This window comes from Oryctolagus cuniculus, chromosome 8 (assembly GCF_051225735.1).
Source record: "Oryctolagus cuniculus isolate XC-2025 breed Fujian yellow rabbit chromosome 8, ASM5122573v1, whole genome shotgun sequence".
Classification (NCBI taxonomy): domain Eukaryota; kingdom Metazoa; phylum Chordata; class Mammalia; order Lagomorpha; family Leporidae; genus Oryctolagus; species Oryctolagus cuniculus.
The window spans coordinates 55616331-55639446 of record NC_142874.1 but is presented as its reverse complement, the minus strand read 5'-3'; the positions used below and the strand labels follow the sequence as shown (position 1 = coordinate 55639446).

Here is a 23116-nt window from a genome sequence, read left to right as displayed (position 1 = left end):
CATCAGAGACCCAAATGGAGTTTCTGGCTCTTGGCTTCAGCCTGTCCCAGACCTGCCTGTTGCAATGATTCGGAGAGTGAACCAGTGGATGAAAGATCTCTGTCTCACTCTTTTTTTCTGTCTCCCCCAACTCCATCCATTTGTCTTTCAAATACATAATCTTCAAAAAAATAAGAATATGCTTTTCTTATTATATTTACACTTGATATCATTTCAGGTACAAATCTTCAAGAATAAAGATGTTCTATTTTTTGAAACAGAAATGCTTACAGAAAGACTACCTGTTCTCGTTCATATGTAGAAACTAAAAAAAAGTCGATTTCATAGAAATAGAGACTAAAATAGCAGTCACTGGACATTAGGAAATGCAGCAGGAGTGGGGGGTAGCAGTCAGAACACAGGTACTACAGTACAATTATACACTAAGAATACGTCCTAATGTTCTACAGCACAACAGGTTGACTAGAGTTCAGAACAATATATTAAATAGTTTTTAAAGAACTAGAAGAGAGGAGTGCAAAGCTTCCCAACACAAAGTAATAAGAAATATTTAAGGAGCACGAAACACTAATTATACATTTTATTCATTCCATAGCTCTAAATATTTACAACTATGTGTCAGTTAAAAATAGAAATAAAATTTGAGTTCTTAAAAAGCAGGGCTTGGGGGGGGGCAGTGCTGTGGCATAGCGGGTAAAGCGCCGCCTGCAATGCCAGCATCCTATATGGGCACTGGTTCAAGTCCCAGCTACTCCATTTCTGATCCCGCTCTCTGCCATGACCTGGGAAAGCAGTAGAAGATGGCCCAAGTCCTTGGGCCCCTGCACCCACATGAGAGACCTGGAAGAAGCTCCTGGCTCCTGCCTTTGGATGGGCGCAGCTCCGGCCATTGTGGTCATCTGGGGAGTGGACCAGCAAATAGAAGACCTCTATCTCTCCCTCTCCTTCTCTCTCTGTGTAACTGTGACTTTCAAGTAAAATAAATAAATCTTTTAAAAAAAAAAAAAAGCATGGCTGGGGAATGTGTAGATCAAGGTAAAAGTGGAAGTTTATATGGTCTGGATATGAGAATAGACACTAAGGTGAGAAAATACTGGGAAGAGCAAAAGCAATTTAGCAGGATAATAGCTACTATGTTTTGAGCAGGCACTAACAATTTTACTTCTATCCTCTCTAAACCTTATAGCAACCCACAGAGCAAACATCATAATCTTCATTTTATAAATGACAAATAGAGGTTCATGTAATTTAAATAAGTACCAAGGGCAAATACTCGTACTTTTTTGCCATAGTCATGTTTAAACAAGAGCCTCCATAATACTAACACCCAAGCTGGTTTAGGAAGCCACAGACAGAGCAGATTAGAAGGCCTTAAATGACTTTGTGTTAGATCATTTGATTCTATGAGTATGGAAAGCACTGGAAGTGTTAAGCAAAGAAGTGCCCACACAGGATCTCTGTTTGCAGAAGATTCCTCTGACAGCAAGAAGTGGCTGAAAGGAAGTGCAGTTAGAAAATCTCTCCAAGAGTGAGAGGTAATGAGAGCCCAGCAATTGTCTTAAGAGCACAGAGGAAGAGGCCAGAGAAGATGGAAGGTGAAGTTTTCAGACAGAAGCCATGAAACTTGGAAACTTCACAGTCAGAAATTGTCTTTACAGTTCTGGCTCCCTCACCTGCACCTGAGATGTAGGAGATCCTTCTGTCAGCCCAGGTGTAACTCTACCAACCAGGCAGTTTCTCTACTTCTCCTTATAATAGCAACAGTGGCTGTTACTTACTGGTTATCATAGGTTATATCTGTGATAGAAACGTTATGCTCTCAGTTGATCTCCCTTGCTAGAAAAAAAGGACAGTGATCCACCCATTAAAAATAAAGAAACTGAGCCTCCAACTTAAATTGTTAACAAAAGACTACAGCTCTGTACTCCTGTCAAAACCTGTATGTTAACTACTTAACTGTGCTACCAACCCTAAAATTGATCCAAATTAATTCCTCCTGTGCATATTCAAAAATGCAGCCAAAAGATTCAAAATTAAAGAACCAGACAGTTCACTCCTCTTGGGCTTCTATTGGTAGGAATATTTTGTCCTGTGTACCAACAGAAGAGTTAGAAGAAAAAGGAGGAGAAGAGGCAGCAGGAGCAAGTAGGAGAGAGCTGAGGGGAGGAGAAATCAAAGTAATCAATCTAATCTCTATCAAGTCAAGCAACACATACTAAAGCTATGGAAAGAGCTTCTGGTCCATGACCCATGTCCACTCCAAAGGACAAGATGAAGAGACAACCTAAGCTCCCTAATAAGAGAGTTCCCAACAGTAAAATGTAGACTATTGAGACAAGAACAAAATTTAAGATTTGTGCTATATTGATTATTTCAGCATAAAGTGTGGTGTTAGTCCTAATCATAACACAGCTAAATCCCCTATAGTCCATTCAGATTCAAGCTATCAAATACATAGCAACTATCTATCATATGTTACATGGGTAATGTGTTGGCCTTGTGAAGAATATGAAGAGATTTTCAAATGTATGAAATGTAGGCTCTGCCTTCAATAAGCTTTTGATATAGGATACATTAACAGTGCTCAGATAATAACAGCAAGAGAAAGGCTATGCACCAAGCCAGGATCTATCAATTCAGCAAGAAGGTGCTGCCTTCAGATGGTTTTCTGTTCACATCTCACCTCTTACTTCACCTTATAATTTGAAAAAGTACTACTTTGGGAGAACGTGTTCATAATGTAAAACTGCATGTGTTTGGATCATCCAGAGTAACTATCCCTACTTCCTTCTACAACCTTCCCATCACATGGCTGAAAGGTACAATCTTGCATTTGACAAATACTGGGGCTGAACACTAGGTTCAAAATGGGGAGAGGGAGGCAGAGAAGAGAGGAAAGGGGAGACACAGGAATAAGAGGAGGAAGAGGGAGGAGAATAGAGGTGGGTAGGGGAGGGGAAGGAGAAGGAGAAGGGAAGAGAAGAGGGGAGAGGAGAGGAGAAGAGGAGGAGGGGATAAAGGGAGGAAGGAAAGAAAGAGGGAAGGAAGAAAGGGAGGAAGTAAGAAGAAAAATCATGGTCCTTACTCAAGACATAATGACCTCAGGGAGAAGACAAGCAAACAAAATTATGATAATGCAGTATGAGGTGGGCCACAATTGAGAACACACAGTACGCAAGCTCAGAGGAAGATACAAACTCAGGATGAACCTACCACTGTGAGTTTGCTTGTGACTTTCTCAGAATCTGACACTCAAGCACAAATGCAACATTCCAGTATGGCAGGCAGGTATGCCTTGAAAGGGATGCCACACGAGCCCACATTTACTGACCTCGTGACCTGAGCTTTGATGTTTTAACAGAAGCTGAGCAGGCAGAAGTGGCCAGGTGGAAAGAGAAGGAGTTTCTACTGAGAAAAAAAGTGTGGGCAAAGCCTCAGCGAACCCCACCTTCCTCATGCTGAGTCAGTTTTTGCCACAGGGCATTTTTGCTCCAGTGTCAACATTTCTTCAGCTCTCAGACCTTCCGCAACTGTCTCAGGAGAACTATGCCCTCACCACACCAATCAAACCATTCTCACTGTGGCCTGCTCTGACCTCTAGGCTCCCAAACCCTACAGTGCATCTCTATCCTTGTAGTTCTAATGCACACTGTCTTAAAATTCTGTTTCCCTTCACTCTGGCTACTCCTTAACTGTCTTTGCACGATTCCTATTGTTACTCAGTGGATCTTGTCAGCGAGGGTATGCCTAAATTCTCTATTCAAAGTCTCTTTCCTCATTTCCAAATGAAATCCTTCTTTACTTCCATGAACCCCAAAAGTTCATCCTCAAATTCATGTGGCTTTGGGGAAGTAATTAAGACTGGATGTCACGGGCCGGCGTCGTGGCTCACTAGGCTAATCCTCCACCTTTTGGCACCGGCACCCCGGGTTCTAGTCTCGGTCGGGGCACCGGATTCTGTCCTGGTTGCCCCTCTGCCAGGCCAGCTCTCTGCTGTGGCCAGGGAGTGCAGTGGAGGATGGCCAAAGTCCTTGGGCCCTGCACCCCATGGGAGACCAGGAGAAGCACCTGGCTCCTGCCATCGGATCAGTGCGGTGCGCTGGCCGCGGCAGCCATTGGAGGGTGAACCAATGGCAAAGGAAGACCTTTCTCTCTGTCTCTCTCTCTCACTGTCCACTCTGCCTGTAAAAAAAAAAAAAAAAAAAAAAAAATTGCAAGATTGGATGTCACAAAGGAGGGGCCCTCACCATGGTATTAGTGGCTTTATAAAGAGAGGAAGAGAGGAAGCCACTGCACAAGGCTAACGTAAATGTAATTTACTTTCAAACAAAATACCACGCTTTCTTAGATTCCATTTGCTTTTGGGAATGGTTGGGTTTGTCCCTCTTTTTTTGTAATGAAATTATTTACAGCCATTTTTCTTACTCCCCTATTCATTTGCCTTCTTTCCTTTTTAATGTCAATACCTACATTTTGCCAGTAAACCGTATCAGTTTAGTCCCATAATTCTATTTGATAACATCTTTCTGAATTGTGAATCTATTGTTCGGAAGCCTATTGCTAATCTGATATTAGTTTACGACACATTAGATGCATAGGTATGAATGTATGTATGTATGTATGTATACATGTATCACTTGCAGGCATAGAATATGATAAATGTTTCCTAGGCAATTTAGCTATTGTGCAAAACCATATCATACACTTACCCAATCCTAGATGGTATAGATTAATCATTTGCTGTGGCCCCCTGATGCAAACGAGGAACACAGTGAACAGAAGCTGAGTGTGGCTATCGCTGGTGTAACCTGTCACACTGTTTTATAGGAAGCTTTTTTTCATTAGCAGAAGGAATATACTCTAATGATAAAAAGGATAGCCTAATAAACACATGGCCCAGTAAGAGTCATTTATTATCACATCAAATGTTATGTAGTGTACACAATTGTATGTGCTACACTTCATAAGACTAGCAGTTCCGTAGGTTTGTCTACGCCAGCATCCCCACAAACATGTAGGTAACGTGTTGCCTTATGATATTATGATATTACAACATCACTAAGGTGATAGGAATTTTCCAGTTTCATTATAATCTTAGGAGCCCTCCACTGTACACATAGTGTGTTCAAAACATCGTTATGTGGTGCATAATTATACATATGTGTATAATTCCTAGTTGTTAAGGGAAAATTTAGAACAGAAATTTAAAGCATGCCACTAAATAACTGCCTTCAGATTAATGTACTAATCCTCATTCTTGGGGAAACATTCATTAATTTTGGGTTACAGTCCACTTTTGGTATTCTCAGTGAAATTACCTGAAAAACTATTACATGATTTTCCCATGACATCTAACTTACCTAAGTCTATTGCTGCTATCAAACGGTATTCTAGGGTAGTTGAACATGGCTGTTTTTCATCAACTCATATCCTCTTCTACATGCTCATCACCTTATTTCGCCTCTAAAACTGTTAGAACCACATTTTTCTACTTTCTAAAAACATGCTCCATATTTTAGCACCTGACTTCTAGATTGCCAAGTGTATTTTATTATTACTTCTTTAAAAAATCCCAGTATCATGGGACATGGTTCCTACAGGTCTAAAGCCTTAAAACCACTTACCCAAAACAGAGCTTCCCCATTTTTTTCAGAACTCTCTTTCCAACATATTCCTACCCTTCTCAGTTTCAAACTTAATTACCTACATAGAAAGGACAGGAGAAATATCTGAACCATGTGGATGTACATTCTTTTGGTCATCAGATCTACATGACACTCTTTGCTCCAGGCATTTTGACTAACCCAACTCCATTGTTTTTCTTTCAGGCAAAGCAGTGCGCTGGGTGTGTGTCTGGATTAACTAAACGTTTTGTATCAGGCTACTGTGACTTTCTGCTATTGGCCTGCTGTGTAAACTTTATGCAGAGTAGTCCCATGCCTTTCTGAATCTCAGCTTTCCTAACAATGCCTTTGCAGTTTCTCATGGTCACTGGCTAGTCAGTCCTCCTTCCAACTCTTGTCCTGTCCTTTTAAAGAACACGTGCAACTTACGCTCGCTTCCAGTTCTGTCCATCTGCATTTCTGAGATTCCAGCATGCTTCCTTCACACTTTGCTAAGTCTGAAATGGTAAGTTATTGAACATAGATCAGTCACCTTCCTCCACCTGTCTTCCCAACTGCTACAAATTTCACTTCCTGAAACTATTAGTACATGACGAAAATCTGCTCTTACACAAGCTCTGTAGAATTTCCCATCCTGCTCAAGCAGGTCCCTGACCCTGGAAAGCTGGAGAAAATCATGTTCTAAACAACTTGCTCTAGGTCATTATCTTCACCTAAACGTAGGGCCCCTCCTTGACCCCGGCTGCACTATATATCCCATAAACTCTCTGCATCTTAACTGCTACAGACTATCATATACATCTGATCTTGAGACAAAAAACTTTAAGACTGATATTTCCAGTGTAACAAAAGGAGTGTGTTTAATTCCCTAAAGAAGGCTGAAGTGTGGATTTTGTCTTGTAACTCAGATGTCAGTTGGGGTCACCTAGCCCTGTAGGCAAAGATAAAGCAAAATAAATGGGGCTCAAGTCTCCATTACTTCTCCAGAGGCCATCCATGCCCTGTCCCATGATAGCTGCAAGCTCTCAGGGTGGGTACATCTCACAGCAATCCATGGTTCGGAGTTTTTACTTCCATGGCATTAAAGGTATGAAGGACCTCTGTCGCTCCCCCTCTTCGTGGAGGAGCGACACAGGACCCTGCGCTGTTCTTTCGTCTGCTCGGCCCTCCCCGGGTTTGCTGCTGGTTCTTCCCGGGTTGGCTACTATCCCTTCCACCTCCGTGGAAGGGCAGTTCCCCCTGGCCGCATTCCCCACTTCCGCAGGGGAGCGGCACACTGCCAGCCAGCTTTCTCGGGGGCTGCACGGGTTCCCTTAGATGTTCCCCATAGATGTTCCCGGTGCATGCCGTCTCTCTCCTCCTTTATAGTCCTCCTCCGCCAATCCTAACTCGGCTGCCCACACGCCGAGTACGCTGCTCTCCAATCAGGAGCAAGTCCTACAGTTTATTGGTTGAACTGGAGGCAGCTGTGCGGAAGCTGTTTACTTCTCTCCCAGCGCCATATTGTGGGAGAGCAGATGCATAGAATAAGTCTTAATTCCAGTAACTCAGTCCAGTCCGGGCTGCTCCCCACAGATCCCCCTTTCTTTTTATTTTTGGCGTTGATACGCGCCTGTCTTCGGTGTCCCGCGGCACACACTCTGCTCTACTTGCTAGAGTTGCCACAGGCTCTTACAAGTCCTATCAATCAGGCAAACCGAATCCGGGTCCTCTCTTCGCCATGTTGTGAGGAGGTTTTTAGGCGCTGATGCGTGCCTGTGTTCGGTGCCCTGCAGCGCATGCTCTGGTCGAGCCTGCAGGGGCTTACAAGCCCTATCAGGCAAACCGAATCCAAGCCTTCTCATTGCCGTATTGTGGGGGAGACTTATTAGTGTTGGTTCGTGCCTGTCTTCGGTGACCTGCGGCGCATAAGCTGCTAGCCGCCCGCAGGTGCTCATCGCCTCACTAATAGGGCAGACCGAATCCAAGCCTTCTAATTGCCATGTTGAGGGGAGGCCTTTCTATTTCTCTATTTCTCTATCTCCGGGCATTCCTATTTCTCCCATTTTACTTCTATCTTCCAGCATTCCTATTTCTCTCATTTTACTTCTAAACTTCTGTTTCTCTTATCCTTGCGGCTTCCCGGCGCCCGCCCCGAGACTGCTTCTCGGCGGCTTCCCGGCTCTGAGCCGCTTCAGCCCGCGCTTCTCCGATCTGCGCGGCTTCCCGGCTTTGCGCGGCTTCCCGGCGCCTCGCCCCGCGGCAGCTTCACGGCTCTGCGCGGCTTCCCGGCGCCGCGCCTCGCCCCGCCGGCGGGTTCCCGGCTCTGCGCGCACGCTCCGCGGTCTCCATGCACTTCGCGCCTGCACCACGGCCTCCCGCCAGCCCCGCGTTCCCTATTTATTCACGCCCCGTGCTCTCTCTGCACGCGGCGGCTTCCGCGAATGTTTCCGCCACCACCGGCATTCAGTCCAAGTTCCCCGGACTAACCTGGCGAATCCTGGCGGCCCACGTCTCTGCCTCTGGTTCCAGATCTTCGCCTCTTGCTCCCCGGGGTGACTTGAAGAATTCCAAGGTGGCTTATATCTCCACCTCGGCCTGCACTCGCGGCTTCATCCTCCCTAACATTTTTCTCTACCCGGTATGTTTCCTTAAGTTTTCTTCCAACAATATTCCTCTCATTTCTCCTGGCTACTCCCCACAGTCCGTATCCGAGTCCAAGCCTCCTCCAGGTTTCACTTTCGCTTTCAATCTCCTAGCTTCCCCGCCATAGTCCGCATCCGAGTCTATGAAAGCTTTCACTTTTGCTTTCAATCCTAACTTCTTTCCCACAGTCCATATCCGAGTCTATGCCTAGGCTTTCAATAGCTTCTTCCGGCATCTAGGCTCTTTGCTAGTCTCTCTCTCCGGTATTTTCCCAGTTCTTCCCGTTTCTTCCCTCCTAAGTTTCCTATCCGTCCTAGGTTTCCTATCCGAGTCACGGCACCATTATGTCGCTCCCCCTCTTCGTGGAGGAGCGACACAGGACCCTGCGCTGTTCTTTCGTCTGCTCGGCCCTCCCCGGGTTTGCTGCTGGTTCTTCCCGGGTTGGCTACTATCCCTTCCACCTCCGTGGAAGGGCAGTTCCCCCTGGCCGCATTCCCCACTTCCGCAGGGGAGCGGCACACTGCCAGCCAGCTTTCTCGGGGGCTGCACGGGTTCCCTTAGATGTTCCCCATAGATGTTCCCGGTGCATGCCGTCTCTCTCCTCCTTTATAGTCCTCCTCCGCCAATCCTAACTCGGCTGCCCACACGCCGAGTACGCTGCTCTCCAATCAGGAGCAAGTCCTACAGTTTATTGGTTGAACTGGAGGCAGCTGTGCGGAAGCTGTTTACTTCTCTCCCAGCGCCATATTGTGGGAGAGCAGATGCATAGAATAAGTCTTAATTCCAGTAACTCAGTCCAGTCCGGGCTGCTCCCCACAGACCTCACCAATCTGCAACATGGTTACCTTTTCGTAATGTCCACTGAAAGCTGCACCCTTCTGTTCCAAGCCTCAAGATGATGCTATGTGGGAAGACAGGGAAAGCAACCTGAAGCCGGAAGTACTATCCCTGAGACCTGCCCCGCCTTTGGATCTCTCACGGAGTTAGATCTCTTCAGGATGGAGGCTGATTTACTACAGCCATGGCTGCAGTGAATACCCCCTTCAAGTCGTCTATATCACCATCGTGTGCTGCCCACGGTCCACGTGTTCCTGCAGTCTGTAACACAAGCACAACATAATTTGTTCAGTTGCACATTGCAAGCCACAGTGCCTCATATAATACCAAGTCTCCAGAGCTGGGATTTGGGGTGTGGGGGAGGGGCATTTACAGATTATCTCTTTTGATTCAACCACTTCTATAAATGACTGATCACATTCATTACATGTTTTTGTGGTTTTGTGTGTGCGTTTTCCCCCTAACTTCCTTCTCAGGGAGTAACTTTCACTTCAGTCTTGAAGGTATCATGCAGTTAGCACCATTTACCACCCGTGAGGGGCTGAATTAAATGTTCCTTCAGGTCCTTTCCAGCAATAAAATTTATGATTCTATATAAGAACCAGTTTCCCTATCTGCCAGACATTACACACAAATGCTTCTCTTTTATCTGAGCCAGAGTCAGGTGGGACAGCTTCAAAATCTAAAAGCAAAACCATTTTTGTTTAGAATCCTCTTAGAACACATAGAACAAAAACAAACCAAGTAGCTGCCATCTAAGTTTCCTTTTGCTGTAAGAACAGAGAAGTGGAGGATTGGTTTCCTTAAATACGTAATTGTTCCTGTTGGGGAAATTATCTGACACTATCTATTTCATTAAAAACAGATTCTAATAAGCATTCAGAGTAACACACATGATGGTTAGTGTTAAGAGTGAGTAATGAAACCTCCAGTGAGTCAGATCTGAGCTTGTACATCTAACTTGGGAACCTCCTCTCTTTCATTGAACCTGAATCCCACTGGTGAAATGAATCAATAATGCAACACCTGATCCCGCATTGAAGGAAATTTGCAAACACCTTGTTCCACACCTAGAAAAACCTTGCCGCTGCAGGACAGAGGAGCGCTATGCGTGCTCTTTTAAGTATATGACTTTGTTAGTTAAGGAGACGAGAGAAAACATGGAGAGTGTTTCTCCCTTGTTTCTAGCTGTCACGGAGGCAGAGGCTGCCGGCCGTTGAGGCTGATGCAGGCTGACAGGGCGGCGCGTTTCTCCCTGGATGTGACGATAGATTCAGGGAGAACCTCTGAAGCCCTCATTATCTGCTGCTGTGCTCGTTCGACGCCGCCTCTGCTCCCTGCAGAATGCAGGGGGATTATTAAATATAATTCGACTAATTATGGCTTGGTAGCAAAGTTGGACGGGCCCTGAATCAGCGCCCCAAAGGAAGAACAACATGAGGTAAAGATTGGAGGACTTTTATGGTGGTGCTTGAAGATAATTATAGGTATAGAAACCAATTCCACAGGGAGAAAAAAGTTCAGCCAAGCCCAGACTGTTTTCATAATGCAGCATAGCTCCCTTTTAAGGGGAAACATTAACTGATTTTCCCTGAGGGGGCAAGGTTCTCGCAATGTCAGTCTCCTGGACTAAGACTCTCTGGCTTAGGGCACCAAGCAGCAAGTGGAAACTCAGAAATCTCAAGTGCCTGTTGCAATTTTCCATCTCCTTGCCAAGGCAGCCAGGATGCAGCAGAACTCATTTTGCCGCAGGTTCTCCAGCAAACAAATAGGTAGTAAAAATATTAGCCCCTTCAGTGTACACTGCATTTTACAAAGATGATGTTACCTGTAAGTTGATTCACAGTATAATAACACAGAACCAGAAGTTGACATCGTGACTAATGATACTGACTCATCATCATGCGCTGGAACATTTAACGTGCAATCAGTTAATAGCAAAGAATTCAGTCTTTCTCTTTAAAATATTATGGCCCGGAATAATTACTCTAATAAGTATTCTGAAGCAGAGTCACGTTAATTCTACAAAAATGGATTACAAGTGCATTTTAGATGGCCTCTTTAATGGGGTGGAAGTGGACCATAAAATCTCTAAGAGGGCATTTGCCATTGGCTGCCAATGATAGACTCTGAGTTTTTATTTTGCAATCTAAGATTTCTCTGACTTTCCTTGATGCAGATAAACAGCCTGGGTTGCAGGTAGCCATTATCTGGTTGCACCAGGAAATACACACCCTAAAGATGATGCTGAAACACTTGCTCAAATCCACAGCAGAACAAGAATCCCAGCAGCAGGATGAATATATGAAGGACACATCAACTCAGTGCTGCCTGCAATGTGGGGCTTCTATTCCTGTAACCTTGACTGGTATGAAAGATGGTGCTCAGTATTAAATGGATTGAAGATATGAACTTAAACACCGATGAGTCACTGTATGAGAAAGTTACTCTTTAACTCATCAACCCGTCTTATTTAACAATCCAGTTTCATATTTCTCTTTAGAACTTCTGTAAACATATTCATCCCTCATTTATTAGACAGATAGAAGCCATCGTATCAACTCATAATTAATAATGTTGCTTTGTCTTCATTGTAAGCAGGTTCACAATGACTTTATACTTCTGAAAGCTATGATTGTTTTTCTGGACATGATATTATAAAGATTTCACTTAAAATAAATATATTTCTTTTGTTAGAAGTGAATTCCACTTGTGGAAAAGCACTGTTATCTTAAAAATAATGCTAGAGGTGTATGGATCTGGCAAAAGTAGTGAAAGTCCGAGATGAATGATTGACGTTTGTCTAAAGACTTTTTCTCATTTTTTAGAAATTTTATTTGACAGAAAGAGAGAGATATCTTCCACCAGCTGGTTCATTTCCCAAATGCCTGCAACAGCTGGGGATTGACCAGGCTGAAACCAGGAGCACAGTACTCAATCCAGGTCTCCCAAGGTGGCAAGAACCCAAGTACCTGGGCAATCTCTTGCTGCCTTCTAGTGTGCATATTATCAGGAAACTGGAATCAGAGGCAGAGCCAGGACTTGAGTGGAGGCATTCCAGCATGGGATGAGGCATCCCAAGCAGCATCACAATGAACCAAATTCCTGCCCCTCTTTTTTGAGAGATGGGGAGAAAGCTTGGGGGCATGGAGAGAGAAAGAAGGAGCTCCTATCTAGTGGTTTACTATCCAAATGCCTGCAAAGAGCCAGAGGTAGGCTGAGATGCACCTGGGAGCCAGGAACTTAATCCAGGCCTCCCATATGTGTGGCAATAACCCTGTTAGTTGAGTCATCACCACTGTACCCAGGGCCCACATTTGCAGGAGATTAGGATCAGGAGCCCGAGCCAAGTATCAAACCCAGGCACTCCAAATGTGGGATGAGAGCATCTTAACTGCTAGGCCAGATGCCTACCTCTGCTCAGAGCTTTAGAGCAAGGGGTTACCCCTTCAGCACTGTTGGCCCTGGAACTGGAAACTTTGTAGAAGTCGCCTTGTGCTCTGCAGCTGCTTACCAGCATCCCTGGCCATGACCCACCTGATGCCAAAAGCAGCCCTCTGCCCTTGCTGTGACACCCCAAGTGTCTCCAGACATTTCCAGATATTCCTTTGGGGGACAGAATCACCCTGTGTTGAGAATCACTAATAATGAGGAATATGGTGCCTGAGTAATTGTTTTAGTCCAAGGAAGCAATGTCAGGCATCAAGGAAGTGACAATGTGAAGAATTCTGGGAGTAAAAACCAGAAAAATCAAAGCAGGATGGTACAGGAAGGCAGAGAATGTTGGGTGGATACATTTTAATAAAGAAAGATTTCCTCTGAGGGCTTTTCCCATCCACCGGTTTATTCAAATATATTAAGATCAACCATACCACTTCTAATAAAGGATTCCAGATATGAATCCCCAAAACAAGGTTGCTGAGGTCTTTGCCTTTGCAATTCATTTCTCTACCCAACCAGACAGTAGAATGGTTTTGCAAACCTACAGGGAAAAAAACACAAGATCTAGCCTGCCAATCTGGCATGCCTCAGTAGGCTGGACTGGCCTGGCTTTTTTATGAGGTGTTTGGCAGCCTGAGTATTTATTTTCATTCTTTTGTTTTATGTTTTGGGTGCATATGCCCAGAGGCCTTTGGACAATTGCCTCTTTTTTTAATAAAGCTAATAAATGCCCATAGGAAATTTACCTATATCTAAACTGACATAACAAAGCTGATACATCAGAGGGGTCAGCCATAAGAGATTCCAGCAATTTATATAAACGGAGGAAGCTGGCATGGATTCAGACTGCCTGGAGTTATTACTCAGGCCTTGGCAGCCTTCCAGGTTGTTCATAATTTTAAATAAATTCTGATCTTGGTGATGTATACTTATTGATCAAGTTTTCAGAAAGTCATCACTATGTACTCTTTGACTACCTATTGATCTGAAATCTCTACAGTTCCTGAGAGAGGTCTGGCATTACATTAGCTATTATCTTCACCACAATTTATCCTTCTATTTGAATCAAGCCTGTGGATAAGTGAGTCATTCTGTTCCACTTACCATGGCAAGAGACCTGGAGAGCCACTGGAAGCTAAGATTCTCAGGTCCTGCACCTCACTTAGCACTAATTTTCTTTGGCTGTTTCATTTCTTAAACTCTCAGTTTATCCTTAATGTTTAAAAAGTAAATGGTGTCATCTATGACAGGAAACCCTAGCTTTTTCATTTCAAATTCCTGTTCCAAACTATGATGTCTTTTTCCATGATAATTCTCCTGCAGGCCTATTATCTTATTCCATCATTTCTCAGATGGAAGTGGGCATGCAAGAGAGTTTAATAAAATAATCATACTCAATTTCCCTTGTAAATACCTGGCCATGTTTCTAAAATAGCTATCTAGAGAAGAGCATCCAGGGCCCAGAGGAGATCTTTCCTTTGTGTAAAGCTGACTTAATGAGGTATATGAGGATAGTTCCAAAAATACATGGGAAAATGAGGCTAAATTTTATCCTGGTCCAAAAAACATTTAAAATCCATGCATAGTTTTTTTTTTCTTACATGCATTTTGAAGTACTCTCATATTTGCTCATTAATTCCACAAACATTTATTGAATACATACTCTGTGGAGTCCTGAACTAGATGCTAGAGTGATAGCAGCAAATAAGAAACTGCTTTTACCTTCATTGACCTCAGGTATCAAGCAGCCAAACAGATACTCATAGCACAACTTTTCACGGAAGTGCAAATAATCTGTCCATGGCAAAGGGCTATTATCTTATACCACTTAGTAAGTTGCCATCCTAGTTCTGTCTTCTGAAATGAGCTTCCATTGATGGAAATACTCAACCTTCGTGGTGTACTATACGCTTGACACTATCTTTATCCTCACCCACCTGATAGGCAGAGGAGTCCGTATGATGGTTCAGTGTCACCATCTTGCATTATTACCTGATCACTCAGTCCAATTGTTCTGCCCTGCAGCTGTGCAGTGGTATCCCCATATTAGGCCAGTCTGAGAAAGACAACTGATAAGACCTGCAGAGCAGTGAGCATTTCTAGAATATTTAACAATACTTAGTAGGTATTGAACAATTTTTGCTATAAACTCTTCCCACTCATGATGTACCTCCACTGAGGCTCGTCTCCTGTGTCTTTCTATCTCTATTAATAAAATTCAATGATAAAAATGTTTTTGGGTGGTGAGTGCTTAGTCTAATGGGTAAGTAGCTGGATAAGATGCCTACATCCCACATCAAAGTGCCTGAATTAAATTCCTAGATCTAGTTCCCTATTTCAAATTCCTGAAATGTAGACTCTGGGAGGCAGTAGTGATGGGTCCAGTAGTTGGATTTCTACCACCCATGGGGGAGACCTATGTTGAGTTCCCAGCTCCTGTCTTTGGCCTGAAGCAGTCCCAGCCATTGCAGGCATTTGAGGAGTGAATTAGCAGATGGAAATCAAATCAGTCTGTCTCTAATCTCTCTCTCTCTCTCTCTCTCTCTCTCTTCTCCCCCTCCTCTCTCCCCCTCCCTCCCCCTTCTCTATTTCTATCTCAAATAAGCAATTTTAAAAATGTTTTAGAATGTTTATGAATTATTAGTTATCAAAAGAACTGTGTAGTCTAGCTCTTTTATTTGGCGAGTCACTTAGCAAGTCTTAGATGAGTACCTGCTATTTACATTGAATACATACTCTGGAGTCCTGAACTAGATGCTAAGGTTGAAAGCAGAGAGTAATAAAGCAGCCTTCTGCTCAAGGAGTTTACAACTTAGTACAGCACAGCACAGGAGAGTCATTTGTTCCACGAACACTAACTGAACTCCTGGCTAACATTAGACATACATTTAATTATAATGCAAGATAAGAACCCAAATTCTATAAACAAACTATATACATATGAAAATGGTAGGGAAAAGAGTTCACTGAGTATCAGCAATGCAAGAACTCATCACCTCTCAAAATCCAAAATCCAGCTACCTGATACTCAAACCACAGTCAAGAAAAGAAAGAATGACAAAATGAAAAATGTCAGATGATGCATTAAAATTCCAAATGCAGACACTCAAATATCTTGCATGTAGAATGGCCTCACATACTTTCATTCAGTGCCTATTTTCCCATTTTTTACAAATCATTCTGATATAATCACCAATCTTTTTTCCTGGTCCATAGACAATTAGAAAAAGCAGAGTAGAACTGCTAAACATAGGTACACTAATAGCCAAAACAGACAGTATGCCAGCATGGCATCAAAGGAAAGAATAAGAATACCAAAGCCAAAGTTTAGCAGAGTACAGCCAATTATGTCATTGGTAAGCTGTCTGTGCCAATCGATAAACCCCAAGACTGTCCCGGTCACGTACTGCATGCAGCCATCAGTTTTTAATGATTCTGAATCTCCTACAACACATTCAAATTATGTTCTGCATATTCAATTTAGGAAAGCAAGAAAGTATGTGACTACTTTTGCAGAGACTTCATCAGAATCTATTAATCCTTGTAAGTTTCGGTGCTCTCCGGAGGACACGTTCACCGCTCCATGCACCAAGTAACAGACAGCTGAAGGGCATGGGCAATGGGTCCCTGAACATGGAAAGAGCCATTCCAGCACTAAAACATTCTCAACGTGTCCACTGCCTCGGAGGCTAAGCAACAAAGATACGCAGAATATCAGTGACCGCTATCAGAAAAATTGCACTGCTGAGAAAAAGGTGGAAGCAATCATCCTGGGCTGGAAGCTCATTTGCAAATGTCACATTGAAAATATAACATTATTATGAAGAAAACGGTTTAAACTCACCAATAATGCCTGACATTCCAAGATGGTTCTTGCTCTATTTTTACTAACCACACTCAGGGTAACTTTTTCATATTCCTATTTATGATCAGAATATGATCTGAACTTAACAGAAAAAGTTCCTAGGTAAAGTCCTAGAATTGGATTTTCTAGGAAATCTTAAGTCAGTTACTAGAGGTACGTCTTCAGCTTTCTCTTTATACAAATCTAAACCTTGTAGGAGGTTCTTTCATTAAGAACAAATAAAGTCACAAACAATATCAGTGAGACCTGGAAAGGTGATTTGCCATTGAATCTTACAGTGAGGGAAGCCACTCTGCTGTACTTCACACTTGCACTTGCCTCGGTGACCTGGCTTCTACTGAAGACTGCACAAACTGCCACATACATGAAGTCAGCTTCCCATGTGTACTGTGGATGCCTGAGAACCAGAAAGTATCCACTGAGCAATCCAGACAGCATTTCTAGCAGCACTACCCTGTTCTCTTCCCATACACAACGGCAGAAGGAGCCAACTCTTTAATCACTATTTTTTTCCTTAGTGTTGCCTCAATCTTTACCTAAAACCAGTGATCAGCACTAATAGCTAATATGTATAGACCAGTTCCTCGTTCCAGGATTTTTCTAAGAAGTGTCTCCTTTATTCTCAGCACATCCCCTATTCTTTCAACCTGATCATTCCCAAATATGGTTGGGTAACTGTGCTTGAAATGAGTTGAGTAGCCTGCTTAGAGCCATGCTGGCAGACAAGGGAGGAGTCAAACAGCAAAATGTCAGAGACGCCCCTCTCAACCATGATGTTAGTGAGTGTGAAGAGGTCCGAACCCCAGGCCCAGGCGGGTGCTATAACTCATACACACAGTGGACCAGCAGCAATTTGAACACTAAGCTCTATCCTTGCTAGAATACTTACATGCTCTAAGATTCCATCAGCTGTACAGTAATCTCTTCAAAAAGAAGATAATGTGCAGAAAAGAACATAAAACTCTCCTAACCACCCCCCTAAAAAAAAAGTACGAAAGGAACAGTTTGCTAACAAAGTATCACAAGTTCTTTCTGTCATCAAAACCAACCTGGTCTATTTCTTAGAGAGTCTCTTACCCATTACTTTAAAACCTGACCTATTTCATTGTTTTTCTTGTGTATTTCACGCAAGGCATTGTGTCACTTCAGTTAATAATAGCTAGTATCTACTGTTGGGTGTGTGCCATTCTCCATGTGCACTGAGTCTTGTTGGAAGGAACTGATCTGATCATTTTTCTTATGAAAAATACTGTTTTGTGTCTTAATTAATTGGAGGAATTTTTTTTTTTTATTTAAAGGAAGCATATGGTGGTAGAACTAGAATTAGCCCTAGGAATCAGAAATCTAGAATTCTGACTGAAGTTCCATCATTCAAAAGCTGTCTCCCCTTGGGAAAATGCATCACCATTTTCTTTGAATTCAGTTTTCTTCTCTGCAAAAAAAAAAAAAAATGGGAATGATAACATCCTGACCATCTTGCACATTTCTTTTTAAGATCAATCAGTGTAAATACGACTTACACCTATAAAACCCTATATAGTATAAGGTAGTATTATGGTGATCATATACTGAAAATATGTAAGAAGCAAAAGTAGGATGTAAACATCCCAAGGGAATCATAAGAAATCATAATGGGTCTTTTCTGGGAAACTGAAATATTACATTAATAGTGGCCATAAGCTACTATTCTGTGCAGTCATAGATACTAATCTATTTTTCATTCCTTTTGTACTTTACAATGAAGCTTCAAGTCCTCCTAAGAATTCTCCTCTCTTGGTTAAAAGTCCATGTTCCCTCAATTATTCTACATAGGATATGGTTCTTGAGACCTTTTATCATCTTTGTCTTCTTATTCTGTTTTGTCAGTGTCTCTCTTAAAATGAATACAATATTGTGGGGGCAAACTGATGAAATCTTTACTTAACATATACAAAATTGATCTTCTGTATATAAAGATAATTGAAAATGAATCTTGATGTGAATGGAATGGGAGAGGGAGCGGGAGATGGGAGGGTTGTGGGTGGGAGGGAAGTTATGGCGGGGGGAAGCCATTGTAATCCATAAACTGTACTTTGGAAATTTATATCTACTAAATAAAAGTTTAAAAAATGAACACAATATTCGAGGCATGCTCAGATTAGCATAAGTATTACTGCCAACTTTGATCAAGATTATATACTTCTATAAAATACAAACTGTCATTGGTTTTTGTTGGGGTGAACTGTATGCCCCAGCTGTTTTCTTCATGTGTATTTGCCTAACAATACTGGCAAATCTGTTTGGCTTTGTTTTAAACCCTAAACCCAGGATGTTAGTTTCATTCCTCTGAAATATTACCTTGTTGAGTTCTACCTGTTTTCCCAATCTGATGAAATCAGTTTGAATGATGATTCTCATCCATCATATTACCTATCTCTCCCAAGTTCTGTCATCCACAAATTTGATAAGCAAAACTCTATGTCTTTATAGAAGTAATGGATAAAAAACTGTACAAGACAGATTTAAAACAAAGTCCTGTTTGAAAGTTTCTAAGTACCACTTTCTAGTGACTGTCACTCAGATCAAATTATTTGGGAATGCTTATCAACTAACTCTGAATCTCCCTTCTTATCTGCATGGTGTATTTTCAGAATGATGTAGACCATCCACATTACAAATTATTTCATGTTCATAACTCAGATATCATCTTCTCATGTTTGATCTTTTAGAACTTTTTCATTTCTCCATAATTTTATGATAATCACAGAAACTTCACTTTTACTTGTGCTAGGTCTGAGATAAAATTTGCAGTTATTGATGAATGATATTATCTTCTAATAGCCAGAGCCTAACAAATTATTTTATATCTACCTGGATTTTAATTACCTATTAAAAATGTTTATTCTAGCCTCTCTAGTCCTAGCACCACTCTCCTTGGGTGAGAAAACAAAATCAAAATAGAACTTAAATGGTCTCTGTTTTATCCCTTTCTTCTGTTTGCATCACACCATCTGTAACAAGTAGAGAATTTTTTCATTATTTATTATATTATCATAGTCCTAAACACATCTTTTGTGTTTCACATTTTTCATAAACCTTAGGAGCGAAAGTCTGTGTGTATGTGACAGAGAGAGATCTGCGTTCATCTGTCATATTTTTCTCTCTTCTACTCCTACATGTGCTTTTTTAAAATCTGTACTGATAGAACTGAATCCATAATTTCTGTAACCAAGCATTCAAAATTCGATTTCCAGAACCCCTTTCTCTTGAGTTGTCTTTTCTTTTGAAGTCACCTTTCTCTTGTAAGATACCATGCTTAGGTTATTTTTTTCAACTTTTATTTAATAAATATAAATTTCCAAAGTATAACTTTTGGATTATAGCAGCTTTTCCCCCCATAACCTCCCTCCCATCCACAACCATCCGATCTCCCAGTCCCTCTCTCATCCCATTCTTCATCAAGATTCATTTTCAATTAGCTTTATATACAGAAGATCAACTTAGTATATACTAAGTAAAGATTTCAACAGTTCTTTATTGGAGAACACTATTACAAGATCATAGGATTTGGAAATTGGGGGAAGGGAGAAAACACTGATAGAACAGGTTAAGCCAATGTTTGGGACACTTGCATCTCATATGGGAGTGCCTGGTTCCTGTCCCAGCTACTTTCTGATACAGCTTTCTGTTTGTGCACCTTAGAAAAGACCTGTGTGAGTTTCACACTGGTTGTTGTGAACATAGGAAGTAAATAAACAGATGTAAGATCTCTCTCTCTCTCCCCCTCCTTCTCCCTCTCCCACTTTCCTTCTTCTCCCTCTGCCTCTCCCTCTGTCACTCTGTCTTTCAAATAAGTAAATCTTTTTAAAGAACAGAATTTATTTTACATTGCAGTAACATAAAATTAATTTTGTTATAAATTATTAGTAAGCATATATATATAAATCTATCTACTGGCTTTTAACTAAGAAGGAAAATAAAAAGAACATAAGTATATGAACATATTAATGTAGGAATAATCAAAATTCATGTTGGGAAAATCATGATTGCCAAATAAACAGTCTCATCATCCACAAAGAACCCATCAAATTGAAATCAGATTCAAAGTGAAATAGTTACATTAGTCTTCACACAGAGCTAGCCCAAGTAGGAATTACAGTGACAAACAAGCAGATCTCTTTTCTCATGGAACTCACATTACTCTAAAAAAGACTTATACTAGCAGGTAAACAAACCATCAAACTAAATGGATTGGTGATAGGTAAGATCTACTCTGTTTAGATGAGCTAGTCATAAAAAACCCATCTGAGAAAGTGATGTTTGAGTTAGAATCTAAAGGCAAAATATTACCCAGATATGCCAAGATCCAGGGAAAGAAAAATTCAGGGACCTGGACCCTCAAGGTCAGCATCCGTAAGATCAAGAGAACAAGAACCATCAATCACAGCAAAAGCTTATTAGAGGAAAAAAAAAAGTTTAGGAATCCAAAATACTCAAAATACTCCTAATATGCCTAGAAAGGTGACAAAGTTTATATAAAACAAAAACTTTGTGAAAGATAGATTTTAGAATAATTCCACAAAATAATCTACATATGCTTTTTTCACTTCAATTTAGCCAAAGAAAATTGCCCACCTGTGGTTTATTTATATATTCTAACTATAATAACTAGCATACCAACAAATAGTTGCTCACATGTGACCCTATAACTTCAAATAGGAAGAACTTCAAAAAGTTCATGGAAAATATAATTAAATTTATTTTGATGCAAAAAAATTTTGAAATCCATACATGGTTCTTTCATAAGATGCATTTTCCATGACATTATTAAATCTTTTTTTAAATTTTGTATTCATTTGTTTGAGAGACAGAGAAAGAGTGATACAAAGACAATTCTCATTTGCTGGTGCCCTCCCCAAATGCCTGCAACAGCTGGGGTTAGGTCAGGTGGAAACCAGGAGACAGAGACGTAATCTGTGTCTCCCATATGAGTGGCAGGAACCCAAGTACTTGAGCCATCATCTGATGCTTCCCAGGCTGCACATTAGGAGGAAGCTGGAATCCAGAACAGAGCCAGTATTCAAACTCATTCAGATACAAAATGTAGGCATCTTAATTGCTAGGCCAAACACCTACCCCCATGAACTTTTTGAATACACCACCCCTCACATACCCTTAATAATTACATGTCTAAGACAAAGGCTGTTTGATCATGTTCCAACAGCAACAACTCAAACACCATTCTTCTCTGCAGCAACTGCACATTTGCTGAGAATTGCTAATGACAGCCAAAAATATTAAAGACCAAATCCCCAGTCTCTCTGTCTTGCCTTCTCAGTGGAATTCTTTGCTCACCGCTCTCAAGTCCTGAATGTATTCTGAAATTATCAAGGTTATGGGTAGAGAAGGGAACTAAAGAAAACCCAGAAAGACAGAAGTGTTATATAAAACAGGCCATGGAATTATCCTCAAAAGAAAAGTAGAAAAAAAAAAAAAAACCTAAGAAGCCTGAGAAGGCAGTGAAAGGGAGAAACAGAAGAATGAGGACGAGAGCAACTTTGCAGAGTTTTGAGAAAGAGAAAAAGGAGATGGGGTGAGGGGTAGCAGGCTCAGACACCATGGGAGAAGATTCTAAAATTTATTTTCAGGAACTTTTGCTACATGCTGTTTGATATAATTTCTTCCTCTCTGCCTTCTTAAGAGATCTTCAAAATAAGCCTGAAATAATTTTCCAAGGTTTTATAGAATGGGATTGAGACTGATAACTCACTTTTATTCACATTTTACATGCACATTAGATGCTCTATAAATCCATACTTTACAACCTCAATTGGGCCCCAACTAGCTGTTGCTGGAAAACCCTTCAAATATCTAACTCTCTTGATTCTTTGCCAAGGACTTCACCCTCTAATTCATTGAAATACTAATCAGAATTACTCACCTTGCAGTCCCTCCTCATCAAAATTCTCCTATTCCTTTATCCATTATTCTTTCTCCTTGTTTGGCTCAAAGACAACAGCATCCCTTCTTTTCCAGCTAACCTGTACTCCATGTTGCAACCCTCACTCCTCCTGGCTTATCCCATCAATCATCAATCCATCCACTATTCTTTCCCACGTTCTGTCTCAGTGGCAGCCTCTCCTCTTTTCCTTGTTCTTACTCTTCTTCTTTTCAAAATAGAAGTAACACCTCAATCCATCAGTTTCATTACTGGAAATGTATGTTAGAGCAACCCCTGAATGATATAGAGGTCTACAATCCAAATACCTTTTCCAAAGTTTCTCCTCGATAATATTTCAAAGACCCCATTACTGGTCAGATTTTCATTACTATAACGAAATGCCTGAGGCAGCCTGACTTTACAAGGGGAAGAACCTATTGTGGCTCACAGTTCCAGAGGTTCACAGTCCAAGATTGGGTGGCCCCATTGGTTTGGCCTCTGGTGATGGTGTCCTTGCCAGCAGAGACCCAAGGTGGTGTAGATCACTGCATGGGAAGAGACACGGAGCAGGCTTGTCTATGTCTATCTGATCTCTTATAATGTCACCAGGATTCAATCATGGGGGCTTTACTCTAACAACCTAACCCAATCTAATCACCTCTCATAAGTCTTTCCTCTAACTACCATTGTCCATAAAGTTTCCACCCTCAATATCTTTAACTTAAGACTTTGGGGGCTAAACTCCTGAGTTCAGGGGGATAGATAACAGACCCAGAAATTATCTGCAAGGGACTTTGTCTGATA

General features: G+C 41.6%; 1 long non-coding RNA gene across 2 annotated transcripts in view; it reads right to left on the bottom strand.

The window, feature by feature from the left end:
• The window catches only part of LOC149125025 (uncharacterized), a 39044-nt gene that overhangs the window by 2948 nt on the left and 12980 nt on the right, over positions 1-23116 (bottom strand). Inside the window, exons 2-3 of one of the 2 annotated variants that reach the window (XR_016211930.1) lie at positions 9095-9347; positions 6054-6121 (exon numbers count right to left, since the gene is read on the bottom strand). This is a non-coding gene — a long non-coding RNA (uncharacterized LOC149125025). Of the gene's footprint in view, positions 1-6053; positions 6122-8093; positions 8232-9094; positions 9348-23116 lie in introns of those variants that run through there. The other variant, XR_016211931.1, reaches the window with a different exon arrangement.